Genomic DNA, 20,070 nt, shown 5'->3' with positions numbered 1-20,070 from the left:
AAAAAAAGAAGCTAAGCTGTTGGTAAAGAGAGTAGAACTACTGACCCAAGTGTAAACCCACAAGCCCAAGAGGATATGCCTCAAACCAGAGAATTCTTTTCTGGCCTTGCAACATAATAAAATTTTCCCTACTGGATTATAAATTTGTGTGTAACCAGTGATCCCTCTCTTCCTTCAATTTTCTCAGTTTTGAATGGGAATGTATATAATTGTTATTTCATGCATATAATGCCACAATATTATATAGAGAGACAATCTGATTTCTGTTTTACCATATCCAAATATGGAAAGAAATTTTGTCCCAGAATAGATTTACACCCAGAATCTTGATTAGATGATGAAATATTGGTACTTCTGAATCTTTGATACTTATATGTTGTTTTGGAATTGAATTGATGCTTTGGAAACTTTTGGTTGAGATTTTTGAGATCTTGGAATAAATTTATGTATTTGTTATGTGAAATGTGCATAAATCTTTAGGACACTGAGTTTAGACTGTTTAAATACAAATAAACTAAAATTATTTAACCACCTCCCAAAAAATAAATAAATAAATAAATTTAACTGAAAAGTGATACACGTTAAATATAAGAGTGGGAATAAGAGAGGGAGGAGATGTACAATTTGGGACATGCTCAATCTGACTTGCCCCAAACGGTAGAGTTAGAAACATGCCAGGGGATTCCAATTCAGTCCCATCAAGGTGGCATGTACCAATGCCATCTCACTAGTGAAAGTGATCAGTTTCAGTTCATAATTGATCATAATGATAAGATTAAGTGTCAAAAGGATCACATAAGCAAGACTAGTGTCTGCTAATACTAACTGAAAGAATTAAAAAGAAGAGAACGATCCAACATTGGAAGTGGGATACACAGCAGACTCATAGAATGGCAGATGCCCTAAACAGCACTCTAGTCTCAAAATCAGCCCTTACGGCATGCAGATCTGGCTACAAAGCCCATGAGAGTATTTCAGGCATGGAAAGCCAAGACACTGGCAAAAAAAAAAAAAAAAAAAAAAAAAAAAAACACCTAAAATGTTTATCTCTGTGAGTGAGATCCCAGCAGAAAGAACAGGCCATCAAAGGAGGTACCTTTCTCTGAAGGGAGGAGAGAACTTCACTTTGACTATGGCCTTGTCTAAATAAGATCAGAGTTGGCAAACTCAAAAGGCTTCCATAGCCTTGGCAACTCATGACAAGAGCCTAGGGTGATTACTGATGCCATAAACAAGAGCGTCAATTTGTTAAATCAACAAACAGGAGTCACTGTGCACTTACCCCCATGCAGGATCTCTGTCCTTAATGTGTTGTACAATTGAATTAATGGTATAACTAGTACTCAAACAATAATTTACACTTTGTGTTTCTTTGTGTGAGTGCAAACTGTTGAAATCTTTACCTAGTATATACTAAATTGATCTGTATATAAAGATAATTGAAAATGAATCTTGATGTGAATGGCATGGGAGAGGGAGTGGGAGATGGGATGGTTGCAGGTGCCAGGGAGGTTATGGGAGGAAAAAGCCAGTGTAATCCAAAAGCTGTACTTTAGAAATTTATATTTATTGAGTAAAAGTTAAAGAGTGTACATTGTGGATGTGTGTAAAAGGAAACTATTGATGATGCCATTGTTGGAATGTCTGGAATATATCAGTGTTAGCAATGGAAAGTTACTCTAGGAACCTGAATTGAAGGGCAAAATGTCTAATGATTAGGAGATTCCTTATTTATCTTAGATAGGCTCCCATTACTTAATGGAAATTTAAATGAGGGCTTTGATTCAGAAGAGGTCTTCATGCTTTTGTTTTCTCTAGCAACAATGTGGTCTTCTTAAATTAAAAGCATTTGGGATATTAGCTTCAAAATTGCTTCTTTGGAAATGAGAGTGGTGAGTGGGGGACTGAATCTTTAGATTAAGGAAGGATCATGGTCCCCAGGTCTACTCAACCTGGACTGGAGCATCTTGAATGTAATAAACTCAAAGTTTCTTTTGGAGGGAACATGCTCCAAGTGTCAGAACAAGTTTTCCCACTGTTTCCAACTGTGTGTGGTTGACAAATTCTTCCACTTTCCTTTTGGATTAATAGTAACCCATCTAGACTGCACTGATGGGATCCAGTGATATTTTATCTGCTTTTCAAGGGACCTGAACTTGAAAACACCAAGTTCCCAGGAATCAGACCAAATTGCAATCTAGCACCTGTGTCAACACATTTATAATTACTTTTGTAGAAGAACCCTTGATAACTGCTTTTAATGATAGAAATACTACTACTGTCCCTTTTAGTTTTGAGTTAAATTTCTTCCTAACTATGGTATGTGAGTATGTGTGCAATGATAGATATCCCAGCAATGATTAATAGAGCATTTGATTAGAGTCTTCTCTTAATGCTACAGTAAAATATCTTCATTTGCTAGATTATGGTCTTAAGCCTTATTTTTAAGCATTAGTAAAGGAAAATGTTCAATGATTTTATCAGTGAAGCAGATGAGATACACAGATTAATAAGCGAACTGAGTAATAAGTAAGGATAGCATATGTGCAGAAAGGCATGGCACAGTTAGGACCTGGGGACTGGCACCCAGGATGGCTGTCCCTCTCAGCAGGCCTGGAGAGGCAATAGGTGGGAGTAGTTAAGTAGTTACCAGAACCCGAAGAAGCCTCTCTGAAAGAGCTGAGGCTTGTGGTTGAGGGACACTGCTAACTACGACCTTCTAGGAAGGGAACAAAGGAAGAAGTAACTCAGCTTCACTCTTTCACTGCCTTTTTTGCTAGGAAAGTTTCGATAACTAATCCCAAAATGGATGCCAGAGAGTAAGGGATTTTATTTACATAACCCCTACATGTCAGCCTAAAACCCTTGAGTAGTGAAGAAAAGACAGGCTTCACCTAGACAGGCAGACAAAATATGATGCCTATTAACCATGGTCTCAGTTATGACACTCAAGAGTATTTGTAAAAAATATCAGTAATTGCTACTCATGGTTAAAGATCTAATCATTTCTTAAGACTGTTCCTGACCTTGAAAATATAAGCACTCAAATTATTCTCTGTTAGGCTGGCGCCACGGCTCACTAGGCTAATCCTCCGCTTTGCGGTGCCAGCACACTGGGTTCTAGTCCTGGTCGGGGCCACCAGATTCTGTCCCGGTTGCCCCTCTTCCAGGCCAGCTCTCTGCTGTGGCCAGGGAGTACAGTGGAGGATGGCCCAAGTACTTGGGCCCTGCACCCCATGGGAGACCAGGATAAGTACCTGGCTCCTGCCATCAGATCAGCACGGTGTGCCGGCCACAGCGGGCCGGCCGCAGTGGCCATTGGAGGGTGAACCAACTGCAAAGGAAGACCTTTCTCTCTGTCTCTCTCTCACTGTCCACTCTGCCTGTCAAAAAAAATTATTCTCTGTTGTAGCATGATGCCAAATAGCCCCATGTGGCCACTTCAGTTAAAATCAGTTAAAATTATGTATATTTTTCCTCAGCATTCACTAGGTGGCTAGTGACTGTTCTCTTGGGCTGCAGAGATAAAGAACATTCCCATAATAGCAGAAACTTATGTTAGAGCTGTTCTAAATATATATTTGGTAAATGACTACTTTTTTCCCTTTGTTTTGGGTCAAAGTAAAAATAAAATGACTTTTGGAGATATTCATATTTCTCTCAATTATAGACCCCCAAAGTGTTATGTTCGCATCAGAAATTAAAATATCTTATTTTGAATGAGAGTCATTTGAATGTGTGCCAAAGAAAGATCTGGTCAACTCAAGCAAATATGGGATATACTGAAAAGATCTGATGATGCCTTGACTAGACCCAGTGAATCTGATTTTTGGACTTCTGACCTCCAGAATGCTAAGAGTCAAAATTGTGCATTAAGCTGTTACTCTTCCATAGCAGGAATAGGAAACCAATAGAATGTTCCAGTGGCTTGCAGTTCTACAAAGATTGACCCTCTAGACAAAATTCTCATTGGGGAGAATTTGAGCTTAATTTTTCTCCTTAGGTGAGATAATAAAAGGTTAAGAAACACTGATAGAATTTTAAAAATCTTCCTACCTCTTACATGACTTACAACTCACCCAAACTGTACTCACCCCTTTCCAAAGGGAGATAGCTTGAAGTTGTGATCAATTCTTGCATCCATGGATGGAACTTCTGAGTGATGGTTATTCCTTATAATCATTTCTGTCCAGTTGTAACCCATATTATAGACCAAGCAGGTTAACAACTACCACTAAACATCATTCACAGTATTGATGGAGGGTTACTGAGAAAAAGAAGGGAAATTAATTTAAAAAAAAAAACTCAGCAATGAAGAGAAATTGAGTAAGGGTTAGTGCTTTCATTTCTTGCATTTATGAGGTTTTCTGCACTACCTGTTCCAGTTTGCTTTGCCTTTTATAGGGGTTGCGTGACTAATGAATGATGTGCTCCAAATATTCATCCTTTAAATATTTGAAGCTCTGGTGGTATTCCAGGTGTCCCAGGGAATCACCTGGATGCCTGCCATCATCCCTGATCCCATCTAACAGCAGCAGCCTCAGAGTCTTTGTCAAGCCTGTATCACCTGCTTGTCTGATTTTCCCAGGGTGTGTCTTGTCTTCTATTTCAGTGGTGTGCTGTTGGATTCCTTGTTGTAGGCATTCCCTCTTTAGATAGGAATTTGCTTCCATCTATAAAAAAATCCCTAAGAACTCAGATATATGATGCTGGGAGACAAAGATGCTTTGTAGTAGGGTCAATCCTGTGTACTGGGGAGGAAGTTGACTAAGCTTAACTTTTAAAGGGCAATGAAATTTTCTAAGTACTGGGGTGACATGGCCAGTTTTGTATTTGTAAATGAGTACTGCATTTAATTTCCTATCTGGTTAATTCTTTGTTTAATTAGTTTATGATCAATACACCTCAAAATAAGATTTATATTTACCCTGCCAGCTCTCCGGGGCTGCTACAAACTTTGAGACACCATAAATTGAAATTTCCCCTTGAGTTTTTTTTCAGATCACACAAACCTTGTGAATTCAGATTGCAAACATGATTTAGGGGATGGCTAAGGGTTTTGAGTTACCACAGTAAAAATATATGTGTTCCCTTCTAAAAGAGAGTAGATGGGGTGGGTTTGTGCAATAGGGTGTATATCAGATTCACCCTTCCCCAGTGGTTGTAGCAGAAACCACTTACTACATTACTCATCCCAGAATGTATCGCATGTTTCCTACTCCTTGAACAGGCATGCAAGTAGACAGTCAAGGTCTCAGAACTTTAGGAATGATCTTCAGGTCAAAATTGGCCTTGGCACTCTTATCCACTAGAGTTTCCAGGTTACAGTACTTTTTTTTTAGATTCATTTATTTGTTTGAAAGAGTTATGAAGGGAGAGAGAGAGGGGGACGGAGGGAGGGAGAGAGGGAGAAGGAGAGAGAGAGAGATCTTTCATCTTCTGGTTTACTCCCCAGATGTCTACAATGGCCAGGGCTGGGCCAAACTGAAGCCAGGAGCCAGGAGCTTCATCTGGTCTTCCATGTGCAGGGGTCCTGGTGCAGGGGCCCAGGAACTTGGGCCATTTTCCACTGCTTTTCCCAGGCCACTAGCAGGGAGCTGGAACGGGCACCCATATGGGATGTAGGCATAGCAAGTGGAGCCTTTACCAGCTACGCCCCAATGGCAGCCCCAGGTTACTTTACTTTTGAAGTTTAATGCCTTCATTACTTATGTTTTAGCTCAGTGAATCATTTAAAAATAAACTAAAAAGTATCTCACATTTTATTCAAAAGCATCATTAAGTGTATCTTTTAAAAATAATATTGTCACATTTTTATTTAAAAAAGATTTATTTATTTGAAAGACAGGGGGATAGGAGAAAGATCCTCTGTGGCCTAGTTTCACTCCAAATGGTTCCAACAGCCTGGTCTGGATAAGGAAACACAAACTGAGAGTTGATAATGTGACTTTTCTAAGATCAAACAGCTCTTGTGAACAATTGCATATGCTCTATAGATAGTAATTTTAATACAAGACCGGAGTCAGGCTTTCTGACAATGTCTGGTTCCCTGCTTTTCCCTCTGAACCCTTAAAAGAGATCAATGTCTTTTCTTTTTAAAGATTTATTTTTATTTATTTGAAAGGCAGCATTACAGAGAGAGAGGGAAAGACAGAGAGAGAAAGATCTTCCATCCGCTAATTCACACCCCAAATGGTCACAACAGCCAGGGCTGGACCAGGCTGAAGCCAGGAGCCAGGAACTGCTTTTGGGTCTCACACGTGGGTACAGGGGCCCAAGCACTTAGGCCATCTTCTGCTGTTTTCCCGGGTGTATTAGCAGAGATCTGGATAGGAAGTGGAGTAGCTGAGACTCAAACCAGCACCCGCATGGGATGCTGATGTCACAGGTGGCTTTACACAGTACACCACAGCACTGCCTCTGAGATCAGAATTTTTATCAAAGATGATTTGAGTAGAAGAAATAGGGTCTGTTAAAAAATGCGAAGCCAAGGAGGTTCCAAGATGGGGTGTGTGTGTGTGTGTGTGTGTGTCTGTGTCTGTGTATTTATATCTTCACTAAGCAATGAATTACCGTGAGATTTGGGAGGCACACACCAACTTGGTCCCCTAAAACAAAGTAATGACATAGCTTATATGCCCTTTAATTAAGCAGAAATAAGGCCTAAAAGACTCCCTGTCCTATCAACTTTCTATTCATGGATTAAAGTGGCCGTTATTTCCTTACCAAGGTCAGTATGAATGAGTCACTAAATGTGGTTTAATGCTTTGTTCTAGCCAGTGTGTGTCAAATATAAAATCCAAAAAAATGACCTTTTAAAGTCTGACTCTTGGCAGATTATGGTTGCCAACCTGAAGCTGGCTTAAAGGTAGATTTAACAAATGGGTCAGTCCATCATGAATACTATTAAAATTGCTTCCAATAGAGCCTGTTGCATATGTTTTATTCAACTAAGTGTCTGTAGGTTATATTTCTTGGTTTATTTTTTGCTATCATTGTCATACGTTGTAATTCAGGTTGTTTTGAAAACTGGGTAGAGGAAAAGATGATACATAAATGGAACTCTGTGTATGCACGCGCGTGTGTGTTTGCCACACATGTGTGGGAGAGGAAAGAAAATTGTTTTGAAGAATTAAGGGAAATACGTCTGAGGATTAAAAGGCTAGATTCTCTGGAGACAGCTGGAGAATACAGATTTCTTGGAAAAGACAAAAATATATAGTACATATGAAAGCTCTTTTAAGATCAACAGTTCCTAGAGAAGCATTGTGGAGAATCCAATGATAATAACACCTGTAGATGTGGTTTCAGCAGGGAGGAGACTGGGATGGATCACCCTCTTTGCACCTGACAAGGGAGTGGGGAGAGTGGTGAATAGTGGATTGAAATGGAAAGAATTGCAATGATTTAAGATAAGTTCTTGTTTTCTTTGTGAAGAACTTCACAAAGTGGGTGGAGCAGTGAATTTAAAAGATAAGTTTATTTTGATAAAAAATGGTTTTTAAATCAATGCATGGTATTTTCATAATATATATTTCCATGAAATTTTGAAGACCCCTGCACTTTTTCTACCATTCTATTACTACTCAAGCTCCTAGTACTTGACAGATTTGTGTATTTCGAACAAAGTGCTCTAGTCCTTGAGCCACAGAATAATAACTATGAAAATATACAACAAATTCATTTTGAATGGAACTGTAGATAGAGTTCTTCTGTGTAACCTTCTTTGATTGTTTATGTTAGGTCATATGTTATAACTCTACTAAAATATGCTTCTGATAATTTACATCTTTGGAAATATCTCTGCCTTTCAGATTCCCTTTCTTCTCTACCCCTCCATAGGCATCTTCCTATGTAATGCAATGCTTGGTGTAGTATATGTGCTCAATTGTTGGTGAATAAATAAGGTAGATATCCTCTTAGTTTCAAAAACAGTTAATGATGTGAAATAGTTTTTTGGATGGACTTTTCATTTTGCAGAGTACGATCAGGTAAATAAAAATAATTGATTCCTACTTCAGGCCTAGAAATCTTGGAGTTTGTGGGTCATAAAATGATGGTTAAGAGTGAATCTACATAATGTACATTAACTGTAAGCTTGTCCCTGAAAACCTGTCCAGAGCCCACTGACTTTAAAGAGCAAGAATTATGAACCGCAGCCTTCCTGGACACATAATATATTTCATTTCATATGGTATTTACCTTGAATAGTGATCAGTATGTTAAAATATTGTAAATAATAAGTCAGATAAGCCTGCTTCGTTTTGGAATTTTAAAAAGAAAAGCTTGGCTAGAAATAGATGCAATAATAGAATAAATTGGATTATGAAGTAATATATTTTAGTAAGAATAAAATACAGTGTTAATGATGATAGTAATATCTTCATATTTTCGTATTTTCTTCTCTAATTAGCATCTGAGAAATTGATAATTTGGGATATTTTGCTCTTGGTAGTCTACTGGCTTGATTTTCTAAAGTAGAGGCATAATGTCCCATTCTTTGTCTGGATTCCCAACACTTAACTTGAATTCTGGTCTCACTCTATACAGTAAAGAGTAGCTAATCATAGGAAAAGCTATGTTAATCAGATAAAACAGTTGCATTTGTGTAAAAACTTACCTGTAGTGACCTCTGGAGTACTTTGAGTGCAAGCACTCCAGACTTATTCAGAAACCTACCTCAGACTTGTTCTTTTTGTCTAATAAAATATAATAGAGCAATGATGCTTTAAAAAACGTTTGGGCCATTTGAATGGAAAGAATGATGCCAACATATTATATAAAAATTCCATTTTCTATGGGAGTAAAAGGACAGAGCACTAAAGACAGAGTCTTACACATTCAATTTTGAATTGAATGCATCTTGAGACATGAGGCAATATATCCTTGGTTGACTGGGGCAATGTGTAAGATAAAATACCTTTTACAGAATCCATCTCGAAAAGTATAAGCTGGCGACAGACAATCAGTTGCTTTTCAAGAAGAGATAGGGACATACTTGAAAGCCTTCATGTTGATGAGAAATGGGCCTTCAGGGGCTTTAGGGGGTGGAAAGGGTGGTTTGTAGGAAAAGAGGTTTAAATTTTCAGGAAATGGTAAAGGTAGTCTGATGTCGCTGAAATGAAATATTAGGGAATGTTAAAGCTCTGGGTAGAGCCATAGGCATAAAGATCATTTTCTTGTGCTCACCTTTGCCACATTCAATGATGTTCATTTGGACATGAACCCACTACCCTCCACTACTTCTCTGCTTTAATTGGCATGTGTGCTGCTGACCTCTGTATCTAGCCTTGACCTTTCCTCTGACCTTGAGAATCACAGGTAACAACTGGTGGGCATCTTCACGTGGATGTCCTATATGACCTGAAAATAGTATTCTACTCACCCTCCTTATCCCTAATGCCACCCCAAAACAGCTCCTCTCCTGGAATTCTGGTTACTGATAATAACATCACCACTCACTGACTTGCATAAGACAGAAGACTGGGAGTTGCCCTAGGTGGGGACTACTAGAGGGTTGGCCTTCCTCCTGGGTCCACACAGATCCAACATGGTAAGCAGAAGCTCAGGTTGCATTGTTGTCTCTGCCTTGCCCCTCAACTGGTTGTCCTTGTCCAGGGCATGACACACATACCCACATGGGACTATCTCATTCCAGATTCTTCTACTTTTTTACATATGATCAGTTTGCAACACACAGATATCCTGTAACCTGCAACTCCATTTTCTTCTCGGCTTCATTTTTTTTTACATTAAATAGTTAATATAGAGAAGGTGTACATGGTGTGTATGTGTGCTTGCTGTGATCACACAGCCCACATCAGTGAGCCATGAACCTCCCCCAGAGCCAACACATTATTAACATCTTTTTTTTAAACTTTTTCATATTTTTTTAACTTTTATTTAATGACTATAAATTTCCAAAGTACAGCTTATGGATTACAATGGATTCCCCCCCATAACATCCCTCCCACCCGCAACCCTCCCCTTTCCCACTCCCTCTCCCCTTCCATTCACATCAAGATTCATTTTCGATTCTCTTTATATACAGAAGATCAGTTTAGCATGCATTAAGTACAGATTTCAACAGTTTGCTCCCACACAGAAACATAAAGTGAAAAATACTGTTTGAGTACTAGTTATAGCATTAAATCTCAATGTACAGCACACTAAGGACAGAGATCCTACATGAGGAGTAAGTGCACAGTGACTCCTGTTGTTGACTTAACAAATTGACACTCTTGTTTATGGCATCAGTAATCACCCTAGGCTCTTGTCATGAGCTGCCAAGGCTATGGAAGCCCCCTGAGTTCACCAACTCTGACCATATTTAGACAAGGCCATGGTCAAAGTGGAAGTTCTCTCCTCCCTTCAGAGGAAGGTACCTCCTTCTTTGATGACCTGTTCTTTCCACTGGGATCTCACTCGCGGAGATCTTTCATTTAGGTTTTTTTTCCCCCAGAGTGTCTTGGCTTTCCATGCCTGAAATACTCTCATGGGCTTTTCAGCCTGATCTGCATGCCTTAAGGGCTGATTCTGAGGCCAGAGTGCTGTTTAGTACATCTGCCATTCTATGGGTCTGCTGTGTATCTCACTTCCCATTATTAACATCTTTTTTTTAAAAATTGATTTTTTAAGGATAATGGTCCTACATGAGGAGCAAGTGAGAATTAATCGTAAAACTAGTCCTCAAGCAGTTCTTTATACTTTATGTGTCTGTGTGGGTGCAAACTGTTGAAATCTTTACATAGTGCAGAGTTGATGCTCTGTATATAAAGATAATTTAAAATGAATCTTAATGAATAATGGGATGGGAAAGGGAATAAGAGGTGGTTTGGGGTGGGAGGGTGGGTATGGGGCGGGGGAGAACTGCTATAATCCAAAAAGTTATACCTGTGAAATTTATATCTATTAATAATAGCTTTCTGTAAAAAATATGGAATTCTTACTGATTTTGTATATTTGAAAGGGAAAAGGGTCAGGGGAGAGAAATCGAAATCTGTTGTTAGCTGGTTTGCTCTCCAAGTGCTACAACAGCCAGGGTTTGGTCAGGCTAAAACTGGGAGGCAGGAAGTCAGTTCAGGTCTCCCACAAGGATGGCAAGGACTTAGTCACTTGAGCCATCATGAGCTGCCTCCCCAGGTGTGCATTGGCAGTAAACTGGAATTGGGGGCAGAACCAGGACACTAGTAGTATCTTGCCTGATCCTCTAGTTTATGTCCTCATTGGATCCTCATTTATTTATTGCTGTAGCCTCCTACTTAGATTTCAGATCCCTGTATGCCCATCTCAATCATCAATTCATGAACACTGTCACCAGGAGTATAATCCTTTAACTCTCTGATTTAAACCCTTCTGTAGATTTCCATACCTTGGAGAAAAGCTTCTTACTGCTCAGTGTGATGGAGAAGTCTGTGTAGTTCTCACCCCCATGATTTGCCCAGCCCCATCCTCTGCTATTTCGTATTTCCCTAAACAGCTCACTTGCTATGTGCTCTGCTAGAGACACGGCCTCAGTGTCTTACCAAGCCAATCCTTTCATAATTGACTGGGTTTCTTTCTCCATGTCTGCCTCCCTTCCTAGACTGCTAGTTCTTTGAAGACAGCAGCATAGCAGTGTTTCAAAAGATTGAATTGCCATGGTGAAGGAAGGAAGTTTATCTTAATGCCTTTTTGGCTGATTCCAAACCATTCTAAATTTTTATTTCAAATTCAACTGATCTTCTGGGCCATCACTCACTTTGGTGGCCTGTTAATATATATTTACTAATTATTTTGTCATGATGTAAACACAGCCTCTGGGTTACCTTGGGGGAAGTTCCTTCTTATGACCTGAACTGAACTAAAGCACTCAAAAATTTGTGTTGTTCCTCCTACCCCTATTCCAACATAATTAAATGATTGAGCCCAAAGGATTTGGTTGGCACCACGGAAACTCAGTTTACATATGCATTGTACAAGGGCACTCTTCTATTTTTTTAGGATTCATTTATTTATTTGAAAGGCAGAAAGAGAGGGAGAGGGAGTGTGTGTGTGTGTGTGTGTGTGTGAGAGAGAGAGAGAGAGATTGAGAGAGATCTTTCATCCACTGATTCACTCCCCAAATGGCCACAACAGTCAGGGCTGGGCCAGAATGAAGCAAGGAACCAGGAACTTCATCTGGATCTCCCACATGGGTGGCAAGGCCCAAAAGCTTGGGCCATCTTCCACTGCTCCCTCAGTGAGCTGGATTAGAGGCAGGGAAGATGAGAGGTGAACAGGTGCTTCAATGTAGAATTTAGATATTGACAGCATCAGGTTGACCTGTGCCATGATGCTGGTCCTCAGGGCACACTTGAGGAAGGGCTTAGAAGTTTCCTTAGCACCCATGTGTTTATCATGTGTTGCCTTTTTATCTTTAGCTCCCTCCTTGTCAACAACCACCCAAATTCCTAGCACCCTATAGCTGCAGTTGGGGGTTCTCTGGGGATGCTAGCAGCTCTGTGCTCACAGGGAGTTTGACTTGTTAGATTTCACTTGTTAGATTCCTCTCTACACTCTGTACCTTTAAATCTGCCCTCCCTCCAGGGTCACCATTTATTACTGGAAATCAGGAAAGAAGAAATCTCATTAAATGAATTCAATTAGTATAGGAATAACTGTTGTTTAATTTGCTTTATGGACTATCTCATGGGTATCTAAATTTTAAGAGGATACTGATTTCCCCACAGGAATGGAGCTTGGATGATGGACTGCATGTGGTAGCTTGTGCATGGTAATATGTTCTAATCACACCAAGTAATGCATATGCTCATTCCTTTACCCATGCATCAGCCTAGCTTGAATGTCTAAATGCTCAGGTTGATCCTTTTGTAAAAAAAAAGTGATAAGTTTTAGAAATATTATGTAGTGGTAAAATTAAACATACTTACAAAGAGTTCTGAAATCAACTTGGCTGAATCTTATCTGTGGATGACAGCCAGCAAAGCAAAATCCCAGCCCCTCTATGCCTTGTTCAACTTCCCAGAAACAGAATGTTTTTGACCTACCTTTCTACTTCTCCACCCATTTCCTACTGTGAGAAAGCTTGGTTAAGCAATGTGAGTTATTCTCTTTTCTCCAGTCCTAATGTATACCATGGTGGGAATGGATGTCTGAAAATTTTAGTGCATCCTTCAAAGTAACAAGTGTTTGTTGGAAATAAAATATTCTCAGGGCTGTGTTCAATGAGTAAGTCATGATTCCTGTCCTCACATAGCCTATTAGAGTCTCTCATGCCCAGATAGAAGGCAGAATGTGATAAATGTATCAGAGGTGCAAACAGCCTTCCTAAGCTCCAAGGGAAGATTAATTCTACATGGCGAATACTGAAAAGACTTTCCGGAAGGTGGCACCTGAAGAATAGCCATGGTTGCAGAAGGTAGAGTTGCTGGGCAAAGGCATTTCGGGCAAGGGAGGAATGTGTGCCAGAAGCAAAGGCAGAGAAGAGTGTATGCAGCAGGGTATGGCTGGCGGGTTGCAGGGTAGAGAGAGAGGCCAGGGCCAAGACCACTGCTGGTGGTTCTGATTGAGAAACACTGTGGGCACATGCACAACCTTTGTTCTCCTTGACAAAAGAATTCAACCTGCTCTTTTTTGCTGCTTAACATCTTTATAATTAAGCCACTTTCCTTTTCAACTGGCCTATTGTACAGCATATAAAAACCCTCTTGTTATCAATGAAAAGAAACATTTGTCAAATTGCCTCACATTTTAATATTTCACCTTAAAGCTTCATGTTGTCCAATAAGTTTAACACTTCCTATAGTTTTAGATTGTACTGGACATTGGTAGTACATTTTTTAAAGATTTATTTATCTGAAAAGGAGAGAGAGAGACATAGAGAGAGATTGACCTTCCATCTGCTGGTTCATTCCACAATGGCCTTAGCCTGGGGCTAGTCCAGGCCAATGCCAGAAGCCTGGAGTTCCATCCAGGTCTCCCATGTGGGTGGCAGAGGCCCCAGTGCTTTCTCAGGCACATTAACAGAGAGCTGAATAGGAAGCAGAGCAGCTGGGACTCGAACAGGTACTCATATGGGATGTTGGCATTGTTAGTGGTAGCTCAGCTCATTGTGCCACAATGCCAGTCCCTGCTAATAAGTTTTAATAAATCATTACTGAGGGCGATAGTCTCTGATATTTTAGAGAGACAGACATTAAATAAGTAAACAAATAAGTAACTAAATTATTCATAGATTGATAAATCGTCTATGCTTTTGCCGTTGCAAGAACAATTTGCAAATTTTCAGAGGCATAAAACAGTGACAATTATTACTCTTTTTTTAAAGATTTATTTATTTGAAAGGCAGAGTTACAGAGAAGCAGAGGCAGAGAGAGAGAGAGAGAGAGAGAGAGAGAGAGGTCTTCTATCCATTGGTTCACTCCCCAAATGACCGCAATGGCCAGAGCTGAGCTGATCCGAAGCCAGGAGCCAGGAGCCTCTTCTGGATCTCCTATGCAGGTGCAGGGGCCCAAGCACTTGGGCCTTCTTCTACTGATTTCCCAGGCCATAGCAGAGCTGGATCAGAGGTGAAACAGCTGAGACCCATATTGGCACCCATATGGAATGCTGGTACTGCAGGCAGCGGCTTTACCTGCTACACCGCAGTGCCAGCCCCACAACAATTATTTCTTGCTGTCAGATATGAGGTTGACTGTGGAGAGCCTGTTCCATGCTGTGGATGGGTTCTTGTCTGTGCCATGTATTTGTCATTTCAGGGTGTCAGTTGCAATGGCAGTGATGGCCTTCAACAAGTTCTTCTTATAGTCAGGTGAGAATGTCAGGAACACAGGAGCTGTTGAGGTTTTCTATGCCCCTTCAAGTTCATTGTCACTACCAACCACATTTTAGCAGCCAAAGCAAGTCACATGATCAAGTCTCAAGTCAGTGGACTGGGAAAATACTTATCTCTCAGAGTATTGTGGAAAAACAAGTCTCCATCTGTAAACAATCCAATCTACCTCTGAAAATAAAGTGCCTGATAGTCAGATCTGCAAGAGTATTGTGTATCATAAAGAAGATAAAAACAGGAAATGGGCTGGAGTTTTTCATGATAGAGTGAGAAACATCTTTTGATAAAGAGATCAAGGAAGAGGTGAATTTGGACTTGACATCTGAATGGTGAACAAGAGCAAGTCACATTGGGATTTGGGGAAAAGGCTTTCCAAACATTGGTAGCAATAAGTGCAACAGCCCTATCGTGTGAATGTGGTGCAGGGGACCGAGCACTGGACTTGGAATCGGAAGATCTCTCTTTATTCTGGTTTTGTTTCTTAGGATGTGTTTGGCCTAAGGCAAGTTCTTAACCATTCTGGGCCTTGGTTTCCATAATTCTAATAAATGAACAAATAAGTGAGTGAATGAAGAAATAAGGAATGGCAACCAAGTTAGGTGATTTTTCAGATGATTAAATATGAAGCAAATTCTTACCAAGCAGAAGCAGTCTGCTAGGTTAGCCAGTTTTCTTTGATTTAATGTGGTCATTTATTGGCATTCTCAAAAAAAGGTTTCATTTATAGGCAGTTCCATAAGTTGTGCATTCTGGAAGATGGTGCAGTAGTGGCAGTACTGGCTTATACATTCACCTCAACTCTTACATAAAATATCAGTGTGGTGACTCCCAATCTCCAAATGAGTGCTGTTTCTGAGAAATGCAGAAACTGCTAAGGCTAAAAGTTTTTCTAAGCATGGATTTATGATATACATTCTTGGGAGTCACCCTCTGATGCGCTGACATATATGCCTCTACTATGGAAAAAGGATAGGAGGCTATAAGCCTTATCAGTTCATATAGCAATTTTGGCTGTAATGGAGTGATTAAGCCATTGTTTGGTGAAAACACCTTAACATCAAATTGAGCTGTCAACAATTTGCAGGTAATGTAGTGATTTTTTCAGGCATGGTTCTGGCATTTTCTGATAACATCAATATTTTATATCTAATTAATACCACTGCTATTTGGTGTTTCTAAGACATGAACTTCAACTGTGTCATAAATCCCAGATTAGGGAGAAAGGTGAAACTTTCTCGTCTCTGATGTTACTTTTTCTGCTCTTTTCATCTCACTTGAACTGGTCTTTGTAGTTCTACTGCTGGCATCCCTTATGATGATAGGTGCAGAAAATATCTCTCAAGTAGACTTAAAACTAGTTACAGTTGGTGTTTTATTTTATTTGAATGGTGGTCTTCTATGTTGGCCCAACTTTTACCTCATCCACAGGTTTTAAGTGAATTAGTCCAAGAAATATATTTCTCCACCTCTGAATTTAGAATGGTCCTACACTTGACAATTATCAGAAAGTAAGATATTCTTTTAGATTTGATTAGTTAGCTGATATTTTTGGAGAAATGGAACTTACTTTGTTTATTTTCCTCCCGTTAAATGAGAAGATTTTGCTAATAAGGACATTTCCTCCACTTTCTCAGAACCCATTACAAACAGGAAAGTTGATAAAATCCAGTATTGTTGGCAGCATGCCATTCCTCTCCAGCACTGTTTTACAAATGGAGGCAGTGGGATGTATATAATGGAATGGCCCATGAATCTATGCTATTCTAGGAATCTAGGATGGTTCAAACCAAACAAAAACAGCAGAAACTGCGTACATACAGATACACACTACATCTTTCTTTTCAAGGCACTGTTTTATATTCATGCATTTATTATGAATCTTTTCATGCACCTCTGTCTTCACTGCCACTCAATACTTGATTTCAAAATTATTCTCCTTTCAGAACTCAAGGGGCTTCCATAGCCTTGGAAACTCATGACTGGTGCATAGGGAGATTACTGATGCCATAAACAGGAGTGTCAATTTGTAAAGTCAACAACAGGAGTCACTGTGCACTTACTCCTCATGTAGGATCTCTGTCCTTAATGTGCTGTACATTGAGGCTTAATGCTACAACGAGTACTCAAACAGTATATTTCACTTTGTGTTTCTATGGGGGTGCTAACTGTTGAAATCTTTACTTAATGTATACTAAACTGATCTTCTGTTAAAAAAAAAAAAAGAAGAAGAAGAAATTAGCAATTCCCAACATGACAATAGGTCTGAAAAAAAATTATTCTCCTTTCCTTTAAAAATCTGTTTTGTCCATGAGCATTCCCTTAACAACTATTTTTCTATCTTCATTTCACTTAGTGGCTGTCTTTACATGTGAATTTATGGAGAAATTGTATTGAGTGTGTGCTTAGAAGAAAAGAAATCTGCTCTTCCTGTGAGTAGGTGTGGTAAAAGCCCAATCAGATTGCATACATTCCCTTAAATGTACCCTGCAAAGGTTTTGATGCACTATTTCCAATTCAACAGCGGTCACTAGATAGAGAATGTGAGAACCACAGTAGAGAAAAGCAGAGTGTTATTTCAGAAGCAGGCAGTAAGTATGTGAATAAGCAGGATTAGCAATGGCTTGAGTTCTCCTGTGTACTCCAGGAGCGAGCATCGATGGAACTCAGGAAGATTCCTATCACTCAGGAGTGCAGTGTTTCTTTGGGCTGGAAAATGCCTTCTGTTGTACGTGCTCATTAGCATCACGGTCTTGAGCACCTGTCATGAAGCCCAAATGCAACTCTGAGTGCTGCCATGGGCCTCTCAGCACCTGCCAGGCATGGATCATTGATCTGAACCAAGCTTTCATTGCCTTTGAATTCCCACCTATCAGTTCAGCTCAGGAAGGGAAGTGATGCACACGGAGGCAAAGACAGTAAACAGTGTTTGGAGGAAGTGCTGAATCAGAAGTCCTGTCAGGGCTTTGTCTTCATCCAGTGTGAGGGACAAGGGCAGGCTCAGTGTGGGGGGGGGGGTGTCCCTGAATTTCCCCATCCCTAAGCGAGCTGAGCTGCATGCACTCCCAGGGAGAATGGTGCTTCCTCTGGAGAGCCTGCCTGTCACTGCTGGCAGCAGTAACACCAATTAGTGTCAGTTTTAATGATGACTCTTGAGACCCAAAGGGGACCAGTGTTCTGGCTACTGAAAGAGGAGTTTGTTTTTTTCATTCAAATCAAAGGCAAAATGAAAATTCTTCTTGAATCTGCAGTTGTGAATGGGGGTGGGGAGTGAGTTAGTCATTTGACTAACATCAACAATGTCAGCCATGCCTAGGAGTGATGGATACTTACTTTGGGGAAATGTTCTGGGCATATAGATGTCGGAGGTGTGAATATGCAGAGGTAAGAATGCTGCCCAGTGCACTCCCTTTCTATTTTGGCACCGATGATGAGGCACACCTGTAATCCACTTTCCAGGAGCAGTGATAGCTCCTGCTGAGCCATCAGCACTCCTTTTAGACAGAGTACTTGCATTTTCATATTGTGTGGGCTGGGTTGATATGCAGCTTGCAGCCATTGGAAAAGAGGTTTTACATTTGCATCTGTGAATTGTGTCTGCTTAGAAAGTGGTTCTGAATCACTCAAGGGGCTGATGTGTTCTTAATATGGTCACATCCCCTAGGATAGGACGTGCTTGCCCTGGGCACCTTTCTTATTTGCCTTTCTTTCATTATCTTCTGTTAAGGGAAGGAATGAACTGTTCAAGTGGCAAAAAAGGAGAGTGTTTTCATCGTCCAGCACAAATTCCTTGTTGATGTTGCCAATCTGCTGGTAGCACAGGGATGGTTACACTTGTTGCCTAACACAAAAATACATGTTTGCATGCAGTGATTCCATCCTGGGGCTAACAGATTCAAGCCATGAAACTAGTTTACCCTTGAAAGTCAAGCTGACACACAAAGCTGCCAAGGCATGAGAGGACCTGTGATATTTTCTTCTAGCCATAAGAGAATTCAAGATGTTATTCTGGGGGTGAGTGGAGTCACTGTGGAGGCTCTATCACTGCCCATTTCTCATTGTTTATAGAAATACTATATACTGGCAACCATATAGTCTATTTTTGCATTATAGAAGCAGAATGGGTGACTTTTGGAGTCTGTTTAAAGCCTGAGTCCATCCATACTTAAGAGGGAGTCCAGGGGCCAGTGCTGTGTTGCAGTGGGTTAAACCATGGCCTATGGTGCCGGTACCCCATATGGGAGCCATTTCGAGTCCCGGCTTCACTTCTAATCCAGCTCCCTGTTAATGGCCTGGGAAAGCAGTGAAATATGGCCCAAGTTCTTGGACCACTGTACCCACGTGAGAGACCCAGAAGAAGCTCCTGGATCCTGGATCCTGGCTCCTGGCTTTGGCCTGGCCCAGCCTTGGCCACTGCAGCCATCTGGGGTGTGAGCTAGCAGATGGAAGATCTCGCTCTGTAACTCTTTCAAATAAATAAATAAATAAATCTTAAAAAAAGAGTTTAGGAATATTTCTGTTTTGTCACTAGGATATATTGTTCCCCTTTTTGAACATATGATCTGGTCTAACAGAGTTTGTTGGGCTGAATCTGGATGACACATTTCCACTGTTTTTCTGGAGTGAGTCTCAGAGTTCTGCTGAAGGTGTGATTTGCATCTTAGAACAGAAATTTAAGGCATGAAATGAAAACCTTTAAAAAATCCTGCCCTACCAAAGCTCTCCTCATTTAAAAAAAAAAAAAAGGATTTTTAAAAATCTTCCATCTACTGGTTCACTTCCCAGTGGCAGCAACAGTTGGGGCTTGTTCAGGCCAGAGCTGGGAGTCAGGAACTTGATTTGGGTCTCCCATGTGGGTGGCAGGGGCCTAAGCACTTGGTCCATCCTCCACTGCCTCTCTAGGTGCATTAGCAGGGAGCTGGATTGGAAGCAGAGCAGCCGGGACTTGAACTGGTACTCCTATGGGATGCCAGAGTTGCAGGTGAGAGCTTAGCTCACTGTGCCACAATGATGGCACCCAAAACTCCCTTTACACATAAAAAGAAAGAAAATCAGCAGTCTGAAGCATGTACCAAAAACAAAAATCATCACTGAGAAAATGAATAGATGAACTTAAAAATGATTGTGATCCCTTTGTATTTTATCTACAGCTCGGTTTTAAACACATTTTACAGTTCGGGTTGCAATACCATTTACCCTTTATTTGAGTCACAGAGAAACTCACAGAATCTGTTGTGACAGCTCATGTATCCATGTCGTAC

At 40.4% G+C, this 20,070-nt stretch overlaps 1 protein-coding gene across 1 annotated transcript in view; it reads left to right on the top strand.

The window, feature by feature from the left end:
• The window catches only part of LOC127491794 (uncharacterized), a 124,141-nt gene that overhangs the window by 76,935 nt on the left and 27,136 nt on the right, over window positions 1-20,070 (top strand). Inside the window, exon 7 of the mRNA XM_070071062.1 lies at window positions 17,166-17,241. The gene's annotated coding sequence lies outside the window, so the exon portion shown is untranslated. The remainder of the gene's footprint in view (window positions 1-17,165; window positions 17,242-20,070) is intronic.

The sequence above is a fragment of the Oryctolagus cuniculus genome, chromosome 3, assembly GCF_964237555.1.
Source record: "Oryctolagus cuniculus chromosome 3, mOryCun1.1, whole genome shotgun sequence".
Lineage (NCBI taxonomy): Eukaryota > Metazoa > Chordata > Mammalia > Lagomorpha > Leporidae > Oryctolagus > Oryctolagus cuniculus.
This window is presented reverse-complemented; position numbering and strand designations above follow the sequence as displayed.